Source organism: Babylonia areolata, chromosome 26, assembly GCF_041734735.1.
Source record: "Babylonia areolata isolate BAREFJ2019XMU chromosome 26, ASM4173473v1, whole genome shotgun sequence".
Lineage (NCBI taxonomy): Eukaryota > Metazoa > Mollusca > Gastropoda > Neogastropoda > Buccinidae > Babylonia > Babylonia areolata.
In genome coordinates, this window is record NC_134901.1 from 10,380,690 (window position 1) to 10,399,904 (window position 19,215).

Here is a 19,215-nt window from a genome sequence, read left to right on the forward strand (position 1 = left end):
AGCAGTCACCCCCTTTCCCCCTACACACATCCCAAGGACGCATGCAAAACAAGAGCGTATAAAGACAACAACAACAAACAACTGAACAACAACAACAAAAACAAACCAACCCAAAATCATTGCAACCCCCCCGCCCCCCTGCCCTATCGGAAGTTGAGGGAAGGAGGTGGCAGGGGGTTCATCCAGGAGAAGAATGGAGAGCAGGAGTGGGGAGGGACTGAATGGGACTGGATCAAAATGAAATAATATAACAAAACAAAAAACATAGGAAATTTTCGAATGTTTGTGAAAATGATTTAAGCAGCTAACACGCCGTTCGTTTCCACTCATCTTGGGGACATAAAAGAAAAAAACATCAACATTGAAACACACACGAGAAAAAAAAAGGAAAAAAGAAGAAAAGATATGTTATAAAGATAATTATTGCGCGGCCAATTATATATATATATATATATGCAGCACAAGAAAAGTATCAAACTCAGTAGGAAAACACACACAGACAGACACACACACGTACGCACGCGCAGAATCACGCACCTACGTGCGAGCAAACACTAACACTGACACACACACACACACACACACACGCTCAAAAGAGGATCTGTGTCCTCCGATGAAATGTCAATCGGAAAGAACAAACTACTGTATACCTACCTACATTACAGGCCACATCACATACTTTAGAGGGGATACTCATGTGGAACTGAATCGTGTTTATCCTCCCTAGCTGACCAATCAGAAGTTGGGCCGGGGGGTGGGCTGCGGTGGCCTGGGAGGGGGGGGGGGGGGGGGAGGGGGGAAGGAAGCGGGTGGGGGTTCATCCCGGACATGTAGGGAGAGGAGGAGGGGACATAGGAGTGATTGAGAAGACTTGGACCTGTATGGATCGTTGATTAATGCATGGTTTATTCATGTATTGGCCATGGCCCCTGAAAGGAAATATGAACATATAACACAACAACAAACAACACAACAGCAAACAACAAAACATCAAGTTGGCGTAAACGTTCTTTTGAAAAGCGATTTACCAAGATGAGACGGAGAAAACACGACTGAACACTGAAATTTTATACATGTTATATTAGCTGTATGCGGCTCTAGTGACATAAGGGCTACAAATCAGAACAAAAATTGTGCCCAGGTGATGCAAAACAGGCAAAACGGAACAGAAAAGAATAACGGCAGATTTGGAGACAAATAAATTCTTTATAGCTTAAAGTCCATGTGACAGGGGGTTACCGTTGTGTCTTTTTTCTTAGAGAGAGAGAGAGAGAGAGAGAGAGAGACGGAGAGAGAGCCGGAGAGAGAGAGAGAGTATCAGTATCTCAAGGGGGCGTCACTACTTTCGTTCAAATCCATTATACACTACAACGCATCTGCCAAGCAGATGCCTGACCAGCAACCGGCGTAACCCAACGACGCTTAGTCAGGCCTTGAGAAAAAAAAAAAGAAAATAGAAAAGAGAGACAGAGACAGAGAGACAGACAGAATGCACACTCAGTTTTTTAAATTATTATTATTTATAGTTACTGACTCACACAGAGGAACTGAGGTGGCAGAATGGTGTTTGTCAGTGAGGATTCGACTGTCTGCCAATAATGACGTATAAAGTGTCCGTGCCTGTGAGGGTCAGGTTCGATTCCCGGCTCCGACGCCCTTTCTCTCAAGCAGTTTGATTGGAAAATAAAACTGACTGAGCGTCTTGTCATTCGGTTGAGACGATAAACCGCGAAGGTCCTCAGTAGCCGTTTATTGCACACCATTCAGGCACACCAAAACTGAAGTTTCCATGTCAACATGTGATGTAGCTCCGTCTCTCAGTGTGGCGGCGGCAAACTTCCGACTGTCGACTGAAGAAATCAGCTCTGATAAGTACACAAACATGCACGCGTGCACCCAAGGCCTGACAAGCGCGTCACGTTGGGTTACGCTGCTGGTTAGGCATCTGCTTGGCAGATGTGGTGTAGTGTATATGAGTGGATTTGACCGAAAACAGTGACGCCTCCTTGAGATACTGATACGCTCTCTCTCGGTTATGCTGCTGTCGGTCATCTGCCTCAGTAGAGCAGTATCAGTATCAGTAGCTCAAAGAGGCGTCCGACTGCATTCGAACAAATCCATATACGCTACACCACATCTGCCAAGCAGAAGCCAAGAGAGCTGTGGTGTAGCGTGTATGGTTTTGTCCGAACGCAGTGATTGACGCTTTATCCTTGAGAAACTGAAACAGAAACCGCTCAGTAGTTTTCATTTGTTGGATAAATCAATGTTTCACTATGTTTATGTCCAGTCGAGCTTTTGCAGGATTTTAACGAAGGCCCCAACAGAGTTCAGCCTTGTCAAGTTGTCACAAACAGAAAACGGGCCTCCAATGCTGCATCACCATAACACGATCCTCATTCATCATGAATATCCTGGGTCAATCACTGCATACAAACACGTTTATTGATTGGTCGAAATCCAGAAGAGAGTTAACCAATGGAACACTGGCTTGCAAGATCTATCTTTAACTTTCCGAACATAAATAGTGCGTAGCACACTGTAGCGAACAACGCTGATCCATTGGAACAGGAAAAGGTGGGTCTGTGTGCGTGTGTGTGACAATGCGTATATATATGTTTGAGAGACTAATTCTAGTTTGCAGTGTGTTTATGGATTGTAAAACTGGTCGAGCCGTAATACCCATGCATTTGCCGTTGCGCCGAAACATTTCGAACGGATGTCGGCCAGAACGTCGCACGGATGGATGCAAGCGCATTGTGCATGAGATAACGCACGGTGTGTCTGAAGAATGCATGCCAGTTCGATGAGCGAGTGTTGACCGAATTGTGTGAACAATAATTATTTGAACGACGCATAGATAGACAGAATCACGGGTCACACCAGAAATGTCGAACAAGAGAATCAGAAATCAATCGTGCTGATTGACGTGTGTGAACAGATTCTGTGGTGACACGGCCTCTGTGTGTATGTGTGTGTGTGTGTGTATGACTTGGGAGTTACCATTGACGATGATTTGAAATTTGATAGACACACTATTTTGTATTATTAAAGGCAAACAGAGTACTCGGGATTTTAAAAAAGAGCATTCTCATATGATATTAACTGGACAGTGACACTTTGGTTAGATTATTTAGAACACTCGTAAGACTACACCTTGAATATGGAAATGTTATTTGGTACCCGCTATTTAAAAAGCAATCTGTTGCAGTTGAGAAAAGAGGAAGGTGGCAGAATGGTTAAGACGCTCATCTGCCAATACAGAGTCCGTGAGGGTTTGGGTTCGATTCTTGCTCTCCCCCTTTCTCCCAAGCTTGACTGGAAAATCGAGCTGAGTGTCTGGTCATTATGATGAGACGATCATCCGAGGTCCTGTGTGCAGCATGCACTTGGCGCACTGAAAAAGAACCAGTGGCAATGAAAGTGTTGTTCTCTGGCAAAATTCTGTTGAAGAAATCCACTTTGATTGGTTCACAAATATAGAAGCATGCACTCAAGGCCTGGCTAAGCATGTTGGGTTATGCTGCTGGTCAGGCATCTGCCTAGCATAATTATATGGTGTAGCATATATGGATTTGTCCGAATGCAGTGACCCTTCCTTGAGAAACTGAAACTGAAACTGAGAAAGTTAAAAGAAGGGCAACAAGGTTTGTTGCTGGAATGCAGAATAAAATACATGAAGAAAGATGGAAATGACTTGATTTGCCGTCTTTAAAATTTCATAGAATTAGAGGTGATTTGATACAAACATACAAAATAATAGTATTCATAAATTAGACCAAGAGACCTTTCTAGAAAAAAAAAACAACTTTCACTGACATAACAAGGAATGCCACCGACAAACTATTTATTAAGTATTCATGGACTGATATTCGAAAAAAAAAATGTCTTAGCAACAGAATTGCACCTTACTGGAATGCACTACATTTGTATGTTAAGAGGGCTTACAGTGTTAACACTTTCAAAAATCTCCTTGAACGAGTAGAAAGTATTAGCAAGTTGAAATTCATATATGATGTGATGAATGAATTATAAAAATTATTATTATTACTCCTGAGTAAATGCACTGGCAACTCCAATTGATGTTTTCTTTAAACTGGGACACTAAAAAGTTGCAAGGCTCATGAAACATCCCAATAACTGAACTAACTGAACTGTGTGTGTGTGTGTGTCCATGGTAAACTAAAATACTGACATTTTCTCAGCAACTTCAAGACAGAACTTTGCTGAAAAACCTGTTTTGATCAAATTGTTTTCAATAATCTGCCAACTTGATGGCAAAAATAGTCACCCCAGTGGTAGAGTCTCTGTGCATTGGCCATTAGCAGGGGTGTCAGAATTACACTGGCTTAGGCCATAGACTAAATGGTTCAATTTAGAATGACAGGTGTTGAGGAAGCAAGCTGGTGTGAAAGCTGAGTTCTGGATTTTTTTTTCCTCTTCAATGGGGTTTTCTCCCAGCTTGCGTGTCGGCTCTGTTTCCCACAGATCTGGGTTTTGCTGCAGCTTCAGTGACAAAATACAAAACAAACACCAAACGACAACAACAACAGCAACATAATAAAAAAGAAAAGAAAAAAAAGTTTCATAATTTTTAATCTTTTTACTGAAAGCAAGTTTTTTTTGCAAATTTTTGCACCATATGCTTTGTCATTTATGTTGCCATGACTGTAGTTGTTGGGTCAGCTTTTATCCATTTTGAACCTGATTCCAGTCACATGTTTAAGTCATAATTGTTTGGGTTTTTTTTTTAAAATTTAAAAAAATTTTTTTTTTAATGCAGCACATATTTTCTCCCAGACTGCCAGAGCCAAAAAAGAAAAAAAAGAAAAAGGAAAAAAGCCACAAAGGAAATAAAAAGCTCACCATCTGTACCTGTGCAGCTGAAGTTGTAACAAAATAATTATATGAATTCATTGAGATATATATCACATGCTCAGGAAACAAGAACTGCCTCTGTTTGCTTTATTGCGCACATATTATGCAGACATGAATTCAGAATGGTCGCCTTCACTGATGCCATTTTCCACGCCATTGCTTTGCATCATGACTGACAGTTAGGTATTCTGGTTTGGTTTTGGTTGCCAGACAAAATCATCACATACTGCAATGTCTGAAAGATACCTGTGTGAAAAAATACTTAATAATTGTTGTGGTCTTACACATTGATTAAGGAAAAAAAAAATTAAGAATTAAGAAAAAAAGGACTGTTTGTTCTTGTACTTTTGTGTAGACAGGCTGTTTCTTTCATGTTCACTTGTCTCTGTGAGTGAGGGTTTATTATTATCATTATGATTATTTATTTATGTGTATACCTTTTTCCCTGGCTGTACTGAAAGTAGGATAATGAAAACTGTCTGCTCATTGATGCTTTTTCCAAGTTAATTCACTGTGTGTGTGTGTGTGTGTGTGTGTGTGTGTGTGCGTGCATGCACTCAAAAGTGTGCACTCATGTTTGTGTGATTTGTGTACAGATACACGCTTGTGCAAAATACAAGGGCTAGTTGAGTGTGTTAGATATTTTTGTTCATGCTGAACTTGAATAATATTGTATTTAGCACTTTTGAGATGTTACTGTTTCACATTTTGGGGTGTTTAGCATATTTAGATTGAGTAAGAGGTATCAACATTATAGCAACAGTGATTTTGTTTTCAGTTTCAATTGATGTAGCATCAAATACACACAATATTAATATTGATAATGATAATGGTAGTACATTTATATTTATACTGCCTTCAGACCTCACAAAGAGCATTAAAAAATACACTTTAGACTCAAAGGAGACAGGCACACACACACACACACACACACACACAAGTGAAAGAAATAGATTACAGGTTTCAGGTATAGAAAAGAGTGCATTATTTATGCTTGAAAAGGATTTTTTTGTTTTTTGTTTAAAGGATTTATGTTAGAGACTGTGAAGGAATGTAAAAAGCAGTGAGATTCAGATTTGTACATCTGAAGAACTAACTCACTTTGTACCTTTAAAAAAGTTTTTTTTGGATAGTTGAATGCAATAAAAGTTAAATTATAGTTAAAAGGAACAAAAACATCTTTTCTTATTTCTCTCTGTCTCGTTTTCTTTACCCTGTCTCCATCCTCAATAAATTTAGTTTTTATGATTTTATTTAACATTCATTAACATTACTTTCCAGAAAGCAATATACCCAAACAAACTACAAGTTCAGGCTGTTTGGGGGAAAAAAAAAAATCAACTGTGTTGAAATTTCTTGCTCCTGTCTTTTTGCAGGTCAGTCAGCACATGTGTAAGTAATAAAAACTACAAGAAAAAAAAAGGCAGCAGGAAAAACAAAAAAAGCTTTTTCTTAAAAACTTTTCAAATGAGTCTTTCATGTCCATCCTCCTACTTGTTCCCAATTTGTTCCTCCTATTTGTTCCCAATTTCCTCCCAATTTGTTCCTCCTATTTGTTCCCAATTTCCCAAAGTATCAAAAAAGAAACAAAGAAAAAAACCCAAACCAACAAAGAAACAAGGAAGGCAGCTTGCAAAAAAACAAAACAAAAACAACAACAACAACAAAACAACCGTGTCAAATAAAATTACAAATTTAAAAGAGGAAAGATCAACACTTCACCATCTGGCAGATCAAAAAAGGGATTGAACAGCTGGCCTCACTTTCCATATCAGCTCATTGGGTTTTTAATGTTATCTACATTTTACTTATTTCATTTTTTAAGCATTCCAGATTTTCAGACACACTGTAAATACCAAAGCTTTATTGCCCAGGGCATTCTATGGCAGCTGGGGCATGATTCTCTTCTTCTTCCTTTTCTTTTTTTATTATTAATTTTTTGCTGATTGCTGGTGCCATTTCATATGGGGGAGTGGGGTTGAGGGGTGGGAGGGGTTAAGGTTTGGGGTTGAGGGGGAGTATCCATATTTCAGTATTTCAGTTGGGATGATTTTGTCAGGAAAGGGGATTGGGGGATGAGAGGGTGGGTAGCTAAACCCAGCCAGGCTTGTTCTGTCAAAAGTCCCTGCATCATCAACATTGCATGACATTACTTTCCCTTTTGAATGGTTTATAGGAGGGTGGAGCAGGGAGAGGGGGGCTATTGTGTGTGGAAGGGTTTGTGGGGGTGGGATGGGGGTCAGGAGTTGGTCTGGGTCAGAACCCAGTTCTGATTTTGAATACTACTTACAAATTGATGAGGATATCTGTGGCAGTTTGGATACACTACATCAAGATGCTTTTTTTATTTTTAATTTTTTTTTAGATATATATGAAAGTCATACTAGCTTATATATATATATTAAAAAAAAAAATTAATTTTTAATTTTTTTTTATCATGATGGGCATAAAAAATAACAACATTAATCGCAGGTACATCCAGCAGAAAGATGGAGGAGTAGTGGAGCAAAATTGTCCAATTTAAACAGCAGACTCTTTTAGTTAGTGGTAAATTGACAATGAAGCCAGCATTGCAGCAAATGTAGCTGGGAACATTTAGAAGTCTTTGCATGATGATAATAGGGTAAAAGTACATTTAAGTAGCGATTTCAAACCTCTCAAAGTGCTGTTCAGTGTTGCACCTGACAAAGGACACACACACACACACACACACACACATGCACACACACACACACACACACACACACACACACATACACACATGCACACACACACACACACACACACACACACACACACATTGGCATACATGGAAGAAATAGGCGTTGATCCGTAGAATACACAGATATACTGTGCCTTAAAAAGTTGATCACATAGAGACTGTTTTTTAAAGGAATCTTTTGTAGTTTGTTTTAAATGATGCGACTGTGAGTGAAGGACTGATATACTGAATAAATGATTCACGTTTTGATATTCTGCCCACTAGTAGTTTTTTTTTTCTTTTGAAACTTCAGAATCACAAAAATGTTAGAATCAGAAGAATCTTTAAAACCTGAACTCTCTTTCTTGATTTTAAGCCCTCGTAACTTTTTATTTAAATTTTTTTGTGGGTTTTTTTTGTGTTTCTGTTGCTGCTTATATTCTTTGTTGACAGCTGTTTAAAGATACAATTCAGTCAGTTCTGAAATAGAGGTGTGTATCTGACATGGCATGCGTTGTGGGTGTGGGTGTGTGTGTGCCTTGTTGCTTGAAAAGACACAGAAAAAAAGTTCATTTAAGTAATGCTTTCAAACATCACCAAATGCTTTACTGAACTGCATCAGTCAGACACACACCTCCACAAATACACCCCCCCCCACACACACACACCCTCTCCCCCCCCCCCCCCCCTGCCTCTCACACTTGTATTTTACTTTCTGTTCAACAGGAAGCTGATGTAATTCTTTAAAAAAAGAGGAGTAATGCTCAGACTCTACGTGCTATCGGGATGGGTTTGGTGGCAGAAGTTTGAACTTTTTGGAGAGGTTTTTAAGAGCTTCTGTAGATGGACAGCAAAAAGAGAATTGCAAATATTTAATCTTCAGACAAGTGAGTCAAAAATTGGTTGTAAAGTTTGCATCTTCGGTTGTTTTGTTATTTTGTAAAGTTAAAGGATGTGGGATGTGGGGTATTTGTTTCTGCTACAAATACATAGTTCAGACAAAACATCTTGAAGTGGGCGTAAATATCATACAACTCTCAAACAGAGTTTCAGTTTCAGTTTTGAGGTGTTAAATCATGCAGACTTATCCTGAAATGCTATAGTATACCACATCTGTTTTGGAAAAAAGAAAAAAAAAAAAGTCAATGTGCTGGTCAAGCCTTGAAATAGAGAGTGACTGGCCCTGTTCAGGGTCAGAGGCCATCACCAGGTGTCAGGTAAATGGATATGTGTGGTGCCACATTGTGACACTGGCCGGAAAGAGGAATGGATGGTCATGCAGTTTAACGAATGAACTGACCCTGCATCACACAGCCAGCATCAATCAGAGAGCATGGCCTCTGAGACATCTGAGTACCTCACCTGACACACAAGTATGTCACTGTTATGTGAATTGGGGTTGATGTTGATGATAATGATAGGGATGATGATTGTAATGATAATAGAAAACAAATCGTAATTGTTATTATCATCATCATCATCATCATCAGTGATAGTAATGATAATATCTGGGATCAGTGTTATGCAGACTGTATTGCACACCTCCCAGTCAGGAAGCTTGAGATGTTTTGCAGTTAAAGTTACATACATGTATGTGTATACATGCACTCAAGTGTGACAGGTAATGGGGTATACACAATCAAATGCACACACACACAGACACACATAGACAAACAGACACACAGACCCAGACACACAGACACACACACATAGACACACAGACACAGACACACACACACACATACACACACACACATGGAGCAAGCCCTGTAAATCCATTCTTACGCGATTATCTACCTTCAGTTAAGTTCCTTCCTCGTATCCCTCTTCCCCCAGCTTGAGATGTTTTACAGTGAAAGTGATACATACAGAAGTATACATGTACTCAAGTATGACAGGTATACAGAATCAAGTGCACACACACACACAGACACAGACACACATACACACACACACACACACATGCCCACACACTCACACACACCCACATCCACAGCCAGGAAGAATTCAAGAAGTTAATAAGATAGTAGGCAGAATGGATGAAGTGTTTTTTGAGAGACTTTTAAAACTAAACTGGAGAATCCAGTTCCAAGTGAAGTACTGAGAAAGGCAGTTCTGTTCCATTCTACTGGGTCGGGATGGGGGAAGTGTGCTGGCCTTGGGATTTTTTGTTTCTTCAAATGTAATATATCAAAACTCATAACAGGTTTAGTGTTTGACAGTGAAATCTTATACTTATTGCAAATATTGTTTCTTGTTTATTTAGTTATTTTTTTTGCCAGTAGCAGAATTATTTCAGACATTCAGATTGATATGGTTGTTATTGAGGAAGATACATTTTGATTGAGAGGAGCATTGTTTTTTCTGGTTCTCGTAAGATTTTTCTGTTGCAAACAAACAAAAAAAGCTGTCTTTTTTGCAGGTAGGAAAACGTTAGTATTCCGATTTTATCAGATTTTATATCAGATTGTTATGGGTAGTGTGTAGTTGATAATCACCAGTAGTGAAATGTCTTTGTGCCTGTATGCATTTTGTGTGTTTGTAAAAAGTTGCTTTAATGTTATTAATGTTTTACTAAGCTCCTGTAGAGTTTATTTGGAGAGCTGTCATTATCCGCAAATGCAACTGAGCTGTCACTGTGAAATTATATTTAGATAATTGATATTTTTTTCAGTACTACAATCCCGAAGAGATCTGTACCTACCTATCTGTCTATCTGTCTTTTATTTTATTTATTAATTAATTATTTTTTTTTTATTGAGGCACTGCATTTCAAAACAGGTTGTTGTTTTTTTTACACAGAAAGATGATGCCATGTCTCAAATCCTAAACACTGTGGGGGGAAAGCTTGACACAGGAAGATGATGCACCATCTGTGTGACTAGTAAAAGATGACTTTTCTGCTAGAAAGAGGAGGTGCTGACTTACAGGAAGCATCTAAAGATGACTTTGAATGATGGAAAGGAAAAGAAAATGACAAGTGTTAGGTGGGAAGTGGGAGTTAATTCTTTTTCAGCAGTGAAGGTTGTGACTAAATGATGTGGGGAAAACACAAGTGCTGGGTTAATTATGTATCGGCAGTGAATGTTGTGACAAAATGATGTGGGGAAACCACAAGTGCTGGGTTAATTCAGTATCAGCAGGGAATGTGACTAAATGATGTGAGAAAACCACAAGTGCTGGGTTAATTATGTATCGGCAGTGAAATGTTGTGACTAAATGATGTGGGAAAACCACAAGTGCTGCGAGGGAAGTGGGAGTTGATTCCAGCAATGAAACTGCTGAAAGGCGTGACTGTGATGCAAGAAAACCCACAAGGACTAAGAGGGAAATGGAACTTCATTCAGTGAAAGGTGTGACTCTATGATACGAGAATGTACACTCCTGCCAAGGAATATAAAACTATCCAATTCATTGATGTGGGTACTTATATAGTGCCCCATGCTCGGTCAGAGATCAAGTTCTAAGTGCAAGTAAGGTGTGACTATTTGATGCGAGAAAAACCATTAGCCAGCACTTGGAACTGTGAGTTCATTCCATATCAGCATTGAAAGGTGTGACTGTATGATACCTAAAGGTGGATTCCTGCCATGTCTGAGGGCTCTGAGGAATGTTTGGAGTAGTATGTCTTTATGGGCTGCTGGAGAGGAGCACAGCTGGGGAAAAGGGGTGTGGGGTTGGGGGTGGGTGGGGCTGTGTCTAGTTAAGAAAGATTTAGGGGGAGCTACCTGAAGATGCCAAGAAGGAAAGGCTGGGGAACAGAAAGGGCTATAAAGCAAGGGCTGCACTGATAACATTAATTAGCATCATTTAACTCTCTCCATACAAATGGCGAAAGAGACCACGTTAACAGCGTTTCATCCCAATTACCATCATCAAAACATTGCAAGCAGAAGGCTCTTATACTGAAGAAGTGAATGTTGACAAAGAATACCACAGTTCTGACGACGGAAGCTAAAGGTTGGGTCATTCAGACACCCACTGGACATCCGAGGGGTCTGTGTAGAGGAGAAGAGAGGACTGGCCGTACTGAGTGAGTTAATGATCGTGGGTGAGGATGGAGGATGGAGGGGTGTGTGTGTGTGTTGGAGGGGTGCAGTGTTGTGGAGAGGAGACCGAGAGAAAGACTTGAGGGATGAGGGGGTGGAAGTGGAGAAGGAGAATGAGAGAGAGAGAGAGAGAGAGAGAGAGAGAGAGAGGATTGCATTGCATTTTGTGTGTACATTACCTTCACTTGCATGCATGCATGAAGTTTCATTGGCTCATCTGATCATAGGAAGTGTGTGTGTGTGTGTGTGTGTGTGTGTGCATGACTGCATGAATGTGTGTGTGTGTGTGTGTGTGTGTGTGTGTGTACATACATACATACATATATGTTGGAAATAGCATAGAAATAAAAGGCTGTCTTTTTTTTTCTTTAGAATAATAATAAAACTTATAGTCCTTACAAAGTTAATAAGATGCAACCAGCTGTCCAACTAGTCCACTAGCCAATCAGCTAAGCAAGCAACCAACCAACCAGCTACCAAATATCAGACCCTCTTACAATTCTCCAGTTTAAAAAAAAAAAAGAGAAAAAGAGAAAAAAAGAAAATCCATTAACTTTGAAATGAGAACATGCTGTTCTGATTACCTGACATTCCTGTCCCTGCTTTAAGCTAAATAATAATAATAATAATGAAAATGAATGGGCCTTTAACTTGAGATTATCAATCATCAGATCAATAAACAAACAACTACAACAACAAAAAAAAAAAATTGGGGGTGGGGCGGGGGCTATTTGGAGAAGTGAGTGGGGGGGGGGGGGGGGGTTGTGGGGGAAGAAAATGAGGTGCCTTTAGAAGAGATGTTGTTGCCATAACAACCATGTGGTTTCTCGTGGAGGCCACCCAGGAAGAGTGATCATGGACGTGGCTGTTAGGATTAGAAGACGCGGGGAGAGGTGAGGATGGGCGCAGCAGAAGCTGACATCATTGACACCTTCCCAGGTATTGTGCTGAGATAGTTCAGAAGGACAGTCTGTCACCAAAAGCAGTTGGTAATTTTGTCTTCTGTACATTAATGTCTCAAGACACTAAGCAAGCGGTATTGAATCAGTATGTGGTTCCAACTTTGGAATGCAGTTAATGATTAGTGTTTACATGTTTTACCTGAAGCAGTTGATGTTTGATCTGAACATGTTTCACCCATGATAATCACCCAGAGCAGTTATTTAATTCACAGCTTCCACTGATATTTGATTTACATCTTTCACCCAAGGCAGTTGATATCTAATCTATACTGTAAAGTATACATGTTTCACCACACAAAGTAGTTATTTAATTTACAACTTCCACCCAAAGCAGTTGATATTTAATCTTTTCACATTTCACTACCCATCATCTTAGAAATGGGTAGTGAAACATGAAAAGATTCAATGGTTTCTCTATGCAATGGAAATTTGTGAAGGACTGCAACTCTCAAACTGACAGGCAAGATTGCTTTGGCTTTTTGTGCTGCAGCCTTGGGAGCTGGTTGGCCTTTGGCGACTGTCCCATTGCTCACTGTACTAAAACCCTTTTGGCCTAGAGATTGGGGATGAAACTTCGGCAAGACACTCATCACTGTAATCAAATTCTAGCCCAGATAGTCTGGATAGCAGTTGCCCCCACTGCTGTTCTGATGGTCCTAGTTGGACATGACTGACTATCATACTTCCATCATTCTTGATGAGTGTTTTCCACTCTTGTTTCAGTTAGTGTGCATGCCTTGCTAAGGTGGTTTTGTTGACTCACTTGTGTAAACAAAGTGAGTATGTTTTAACCCGGTGTTCGGTTGTCTCTGTGTGTGTGTGTGTGTGTGTGTGTGTGTGTGTGTGTGTGTGTGTGTGTGTGTGTCCGTGGTAAACTTTAACATTGACATTTTCTCTGCAAATACTTTGTCAGTTGACACCAAATTTGGCATAAAAATAGGAAAAATTCAGTTCTTTCCAGTCATCGTGTTTAAAACAATATTGCACCACTGGGATGGGCACAAAAAAAAAAGAAAAAAAAGAAGCCTAATTATATGCAAACTGCATTTACTGTTATATTTTTTGTATTCTCTAAACTTGGCACTTTGACCTCTTATTCTGACCCAACAACAAGAGCAGTCATTATTATCATTTTTTGTTCAAAGAGGAACTTCTTTTGCTAAGCATAGAATTTTTATTTATTTTGCAAACGTTTTGGTGCAGATAGTAAAAAAGGGAAATTACTCTGTAATTAATGCTGGGGGACTTAATTTATCACAAGTGAGTCTTGAAGGCCTTGCCTCTCTTGTTTTTCTTGTTTGGTTGACCTGCCTCTGCAGAGCATCATCACTTTGACATGGGTTGGGAACTTGCATGTTTCAGTAACTTGCAGAGTTAGTGGGTGCCTCTTGTTGTGCTGCTGTTATAGGGCCACCCATGATAGACCGGCCAGAGTGTTTTGCTTCTTCTATTTCTCTCCTGTAGTCTGAAGACCACAGTGCACTTGCACTGAGGCGATCCTGCAAAGCACAGTGCACATGGAGAAGAACTGTGTTGATGCACTTTTCTTTCCTTTCTCAAGGCCTGAATAACCGCGTTGGGTTATGCTGCTGGTCAGGCATCGGCTGAACAGGTGTGGTGTATTGTATGTGGATTTGCCTGTATGCAGTGTTGAGCTCTACATCTAGACTACAAGCTGTATACCTGAGGGAAGCTAGCTAGGACAGGAAGTGGTTGGGATCTCTGGTAGCGGGCCTTAACTTGTGCACTGGGCACGGAGAAGGTTGGACAACAAGCGAACTAACTAGTTGACTCAAACTCTTGGCCCGGAAGAAAAAGACCATGACAGTATGTCCTGCCTGCTAATAATGCCCGCCAGTGATCATGGTAGTTAGCTGAACAGTGGGTGGGTCTGCACAAATTGGAGAAGTGTGTGTTTGTGCGTGTGTTCAAGACTAAAGTGACTAGTGGGGTAATGAAGGGTGTTGCTTCTCAGTCGCTCAGTGAAGGCCAGTGACTTAGAGATGGCAAATCTCAGCACACCCCCCTGAACGTGTGTCTCTGTCAGGAGGTACTCAGGTGGGTCCTGTGACTAATCCCTTGACCGCTGAAGCGGAAATGTCAAGGACCTTGAGCTGCGGAATGGTAATGAATTTTTGACTCACTTGTGTAAACAAAGTTAGTGTATGTTTTAACCCGGTGTTCGGTTGTCTCTGTGTGTGTGTGTGTGTGTGTGTGTGTGTGTGTCTGTCCGTGTGTCTGTCCGTGTGTCTGTGTGTCCGTGGTAAACTTTAACATTGACATTTTCTCTGCAAATACTTTGTCAGTTGACACCAAATTTGGCATAAAAATAGGAAAAATTCAGTTCTTTCCAGTCATCTTGTTTGAAACAATATTGCACCTCTGGGATGGGCACAAAAAAATAAATAATGAAGCCTAATTATATGTAAACTGCATTTACTGTTATATTTATATTTTTTGTATTCTTTAAACTTGGCACTTTGATCTGATATTCTGACCCAACAACAAGAGCAGTCATTATTATCATTTTCTGTTCAAACAGGAACTTCTTTTGCTCAGCATGGAAGTTTTATTTATTTTGCAAACGTTTTGGTGCAGATAGTAAAAAAGGGAAATTACTCTGTAATTAATGCTAGGGGACTTAATTTGCTTTAAACTGATCTTTCTCATCTTAAACATTACATTTTGAAATTATACTCAGTACATAAAAAGCTTGGATTTTAAAAAAAATGTATCACAAGTGAGTCTTGAAGGCCTTGCCTCTCTTGTTATTTTGTTTTATTATAAGGAAAAGATTAAAAACAAAGAAAGAAAATTTTTTTTTTAATTTTTATAAAAAAGACAGGTAAAACAATGATGCACTTTATAATGATATTATCATTGAACATGTTACAGAGTAAGGTGTGGCATTATCATTATGTGTTTTTCATGGACACAGTATCTGACTGTGGCATGTGTCTCAGGTGGGGTGAGGAGGAAGGACTGGGGGGGTCAGGGAGTCAGGATGTGGAAGGGTGGGTACACAAGACTGAAGTGGAAGGTTTAACTCTCTCCATACGAACGGCGAAAGAGACGACGTTAACAGCGTTTCACCCCAATTACCCCCATCAAAATATTGCAAGTGGAAGGCTCTTATACTGAAGAGGTGAATGTTGACAAAGAATACCACAATTCTGACGACGGAAGCTAAAGGTTGGGTCATTCAGACACCCACTGGACATTCGAGGGGTCTGTGTAGAGGAGAAGAGAGGACTGGCCATACTGAGTGAGTTAAACTGCATGTTTGTGGTGTGTGTGTGTGTGTGTGTGTGTGTGTGTGTGTGGTGTGCATGTGAGATTGTGTACATGCATGTTCCTGCTGAGTTTTACACTTATTATGTCCATTTATTCTTGGCAACATTTTTTTAATATATTTTTTTTATTGTGTGTGCGTTCATGTATTGTATGTATGTGTGAGGGTGTGTGGTGCATGCATGTGTGCATGTGTGGTGCATGCGTGTGTGTACATGAATGAGCGCAAGCATAGTGTGTGCACGTGGAGCATGTGGTGCCTGTGTGATGTGGGTGTACATGTGTGCGCATGTATGTACCCATGAGCGCCTTCATTCATTCATGTGTTTGTTGTTGACACGTAGACGAAAAGACAGAGAGAGAGAGAGAGAGAGAAAAAGACAGCGCAAGGGAGAGAGAGAGAGAGAGAAAGGGAATGACAAAATGTCATGTGGTGGAGGAGGAGAGACAGGCTGTTGGGTGAGGATTGTATGCATTGAGCAGGTAGAATTCTTACCCCCGGAGGGAGACATATCAAAGTTGGGACCCCGGCAACAAGACAAAGGCCTCTATGCTGGATGGGGGAGGGGCATTAATAACTATGTCATCACGCCTAGGGGGACAGCTTTATGTGTCTTGGGAAGTGTGTGTCCTCATGTTGAGGGCAGAGACTGTGGATCTGTGTGTGTGTGTGTGTGAGAGAGAGAGAGAGAGAGAGAGAGAGAGAGAGAGAGAGAGAGAGGAGGACACTGAACTGGAAAGCAAAAATAATGTTTGGGTTGGGGACAGGTGTGTGTGTGTGTGTGTGTGTGTGTGTGTGTGTGTGTGTGTGTGTGTGTGTGTGAGAAAGAGAGAGAGAGAGAGAGAGAGAGAGAGAGAGAGAGAGAGAGAGAGAGAGAGAGAGAGAGTTGTGAAAAAAAAGTTGGGGGCAATGAACTGGAAAGTGAAAATAATGTTTGTTTGGGGTAGGGACAGATGTGTGTGTGTGTGTGTATGTGTGACATAATTCATTTACACAGTGTGTGTGTGTGACTTAATTTTTTGTGCACAGTGTGTGTGTATGTGTTTGTGTGTGAGTATGTGTGTATGTGTGTGTGTGAATGCGAGCACGCATGTGTGTGTGTCGTGTGTGTAGGAAGTATTGGCGGAAAGGCCAGCAGTAAACATACAATAAAATGACACATTGTTCCCCACCAAGTTGTGTGTGTCAGAGCAATGAATCTTTCATGGCTGTCAGCTAGCCGCGCCAGGAAGCCAGGACTGTAAGCTGTATATATGTGAGTGTATGTATGTATTCATTTTCATGAGGATCAGAAAGCCATTAATGTTGAGATTTCAGTGTTTTTTTTCTAAGTTGACTGTGATTTAGGGACACCCATAAAACATAGCAAAGACATGGTCTTGCATATAACACATGGGATATTCAGAACATGAGTTAACGAAATGATTCTTAAGTGGTGTGTATCTCTGTATTTTGAACACATGACAGAGTATTTTTTGTTGTGCTTATTTATAAACAGCGGGAATGTGTGTGTGTATATGTGTGTGTGTGTGTGTGTGTGTGTGTGTGTGTGTGTGTGTGTGTGTGTAGTGCATAAAAGCGTGCGTGAGTGTGTGCACATGCATGCATGTGTGTGTCGTGCACTTTGTGTGCACGCGCGCGCGTGTGTCACTGTGTGTGTGTGTGTGTGTGTGTCCTTATGTTTGAGTTGTTTTCAGAATTAAAAGTGAAGAATGATAAAGGAACTTGAGCAAAATGGGGGGGGGGGGGGGGGGGAATCAAACCATCTTTGTACCAAACAACTTACAGGTTTTCAGTTGGACTGTGCAGTAAATCTTGTGCAGTATCAGAAAACTTTTTAAATTTGTCAAGAATATAATCAAGAAAACTCTGAATAAGAATGCTTTTAAACTCTGGCATTCAAGTATTATGTAGATACTTTTAATAGACTGTCTGCATAAACACCAGATATAGGCTGTCCACATAAGCATAAATGTCTCTGCTGAAATTAGTTAGAGGTGTGTGCACACACTTACACACACACACACACACACATACACACACACACTTTATTTCTCTATATCTCTCTCACACATGCACACACGCATATGCTCACTCACTCACACCCACACACACACACAAACACACACACACACACAAAACAAAAACAAAACATCAACAACAAAAAAACCCAAACACTGACACACACACACACACACACACACACACACACACACACACACTTTATCTCTCTATATCTCTCTCACACATGCACACACGCATATGCTCACTCATTCACACCCACACACACACACAAACACACACACACACAAAACAAAAACAAAACATCAACAACAAAAAAACCCAAACACTGACACACACACACACACACACACACACACACACACACACACACACACACACTTTATCTCTCTATATCTCTCTCACACATGCACACACGCATATGCTCACTCACTCACACCCACACACACACACAAACACACACACACACAAAACAAAAACAAAACATCAACAACAAAAAAACCCAAACACTGACTCACACACACACACACACACATACACATGCATGCTGTCTCTCTCTTGCCACATGCAACAAGAGCTGATAATCATAATCTTGTGTCATCCAACCAGCCAGGAGTTGCTTTCCCTTGTCCACAAACGTCACACATTATGCATCCTGAACCCCTTTGACAGTACATTATGAACCCCCCCCCCTCCCCCTCACCCCACCCACACACACACCCTTCCCTCGCCCCCCACCCCCTAAAAAAACAAAAAACAAACAAACATACAAACAAAAACAAAACAAAACAGCAACATAACATTGTACGGGTACCGGGCAGTTCCGTGACCTAGTTTGCATTGTTAAACCCTGCACCCCTTTCCATGGTTGAGTGCTTTTTTTTTTACTCACCGGTCATACTCACCGGATAGTTTTTACCCCAGGGGGAAAATCTGGCTAGATCAGATAAACTCTGGGTGAGGTCCATGTAAACTGGCCTGGAATAACCCCCTGTAAAGGCTGTCACAGACCTTGATTAAAGGGTTGGGGGTCAGTAAAGGCCGTCACAGAGTTTATTAAACGTGTGGGGGTTGGGGGGTGAGGGGTCAGTAAAGGCTGTCACAGACCTTGATTAAAGGGTGGGTGTGGGGGGTGGGTGGGGGTCAGTAAAGGCCGTCACAGACCTTGATTAAAGGGTGGGGGGTCAGTAAAGGCCGTCACAGAGCTTGATTAAAGGGTGGGGGGTCAGTACAGGCCGTCACAGAGCTTGATTAAAGGGTGGGGTGTGGGGGGTCAGTGCAGGCTGTCACAGAGCTTGATTAAAGGGTGGG

The 19,215-nt window shown here is 40.7% G+C and overlaps 1 protein-coding gene across 2 annotated transcripts in view; it reads left to right on the top strand.

Annotated features, from left to right (window-relative positions):
- Positions 1-2,500: 2,500 nt before the first annotated feature.
- Positions 2,501-19,215, top strand: part of LOC143300445 (CD109 antigen-like) — a 153,263-nt gene continuing 136,548 nt past the window's right edge. Inside the window, exon 1 of one of the 2 annotated variants that reach the window (XM_076614109.1) lies at positions 2,501-2,577. The gene's annotated coding sequence lies outside the window, so the exon portion shown is untranslated. Of the gene's footprint in view, positions 2,578-15,832; positions 15,856-19,215 lie in introns of those variants that run through there. The other variant, XM_076614111.1, reaches the window with a different exon arrangement.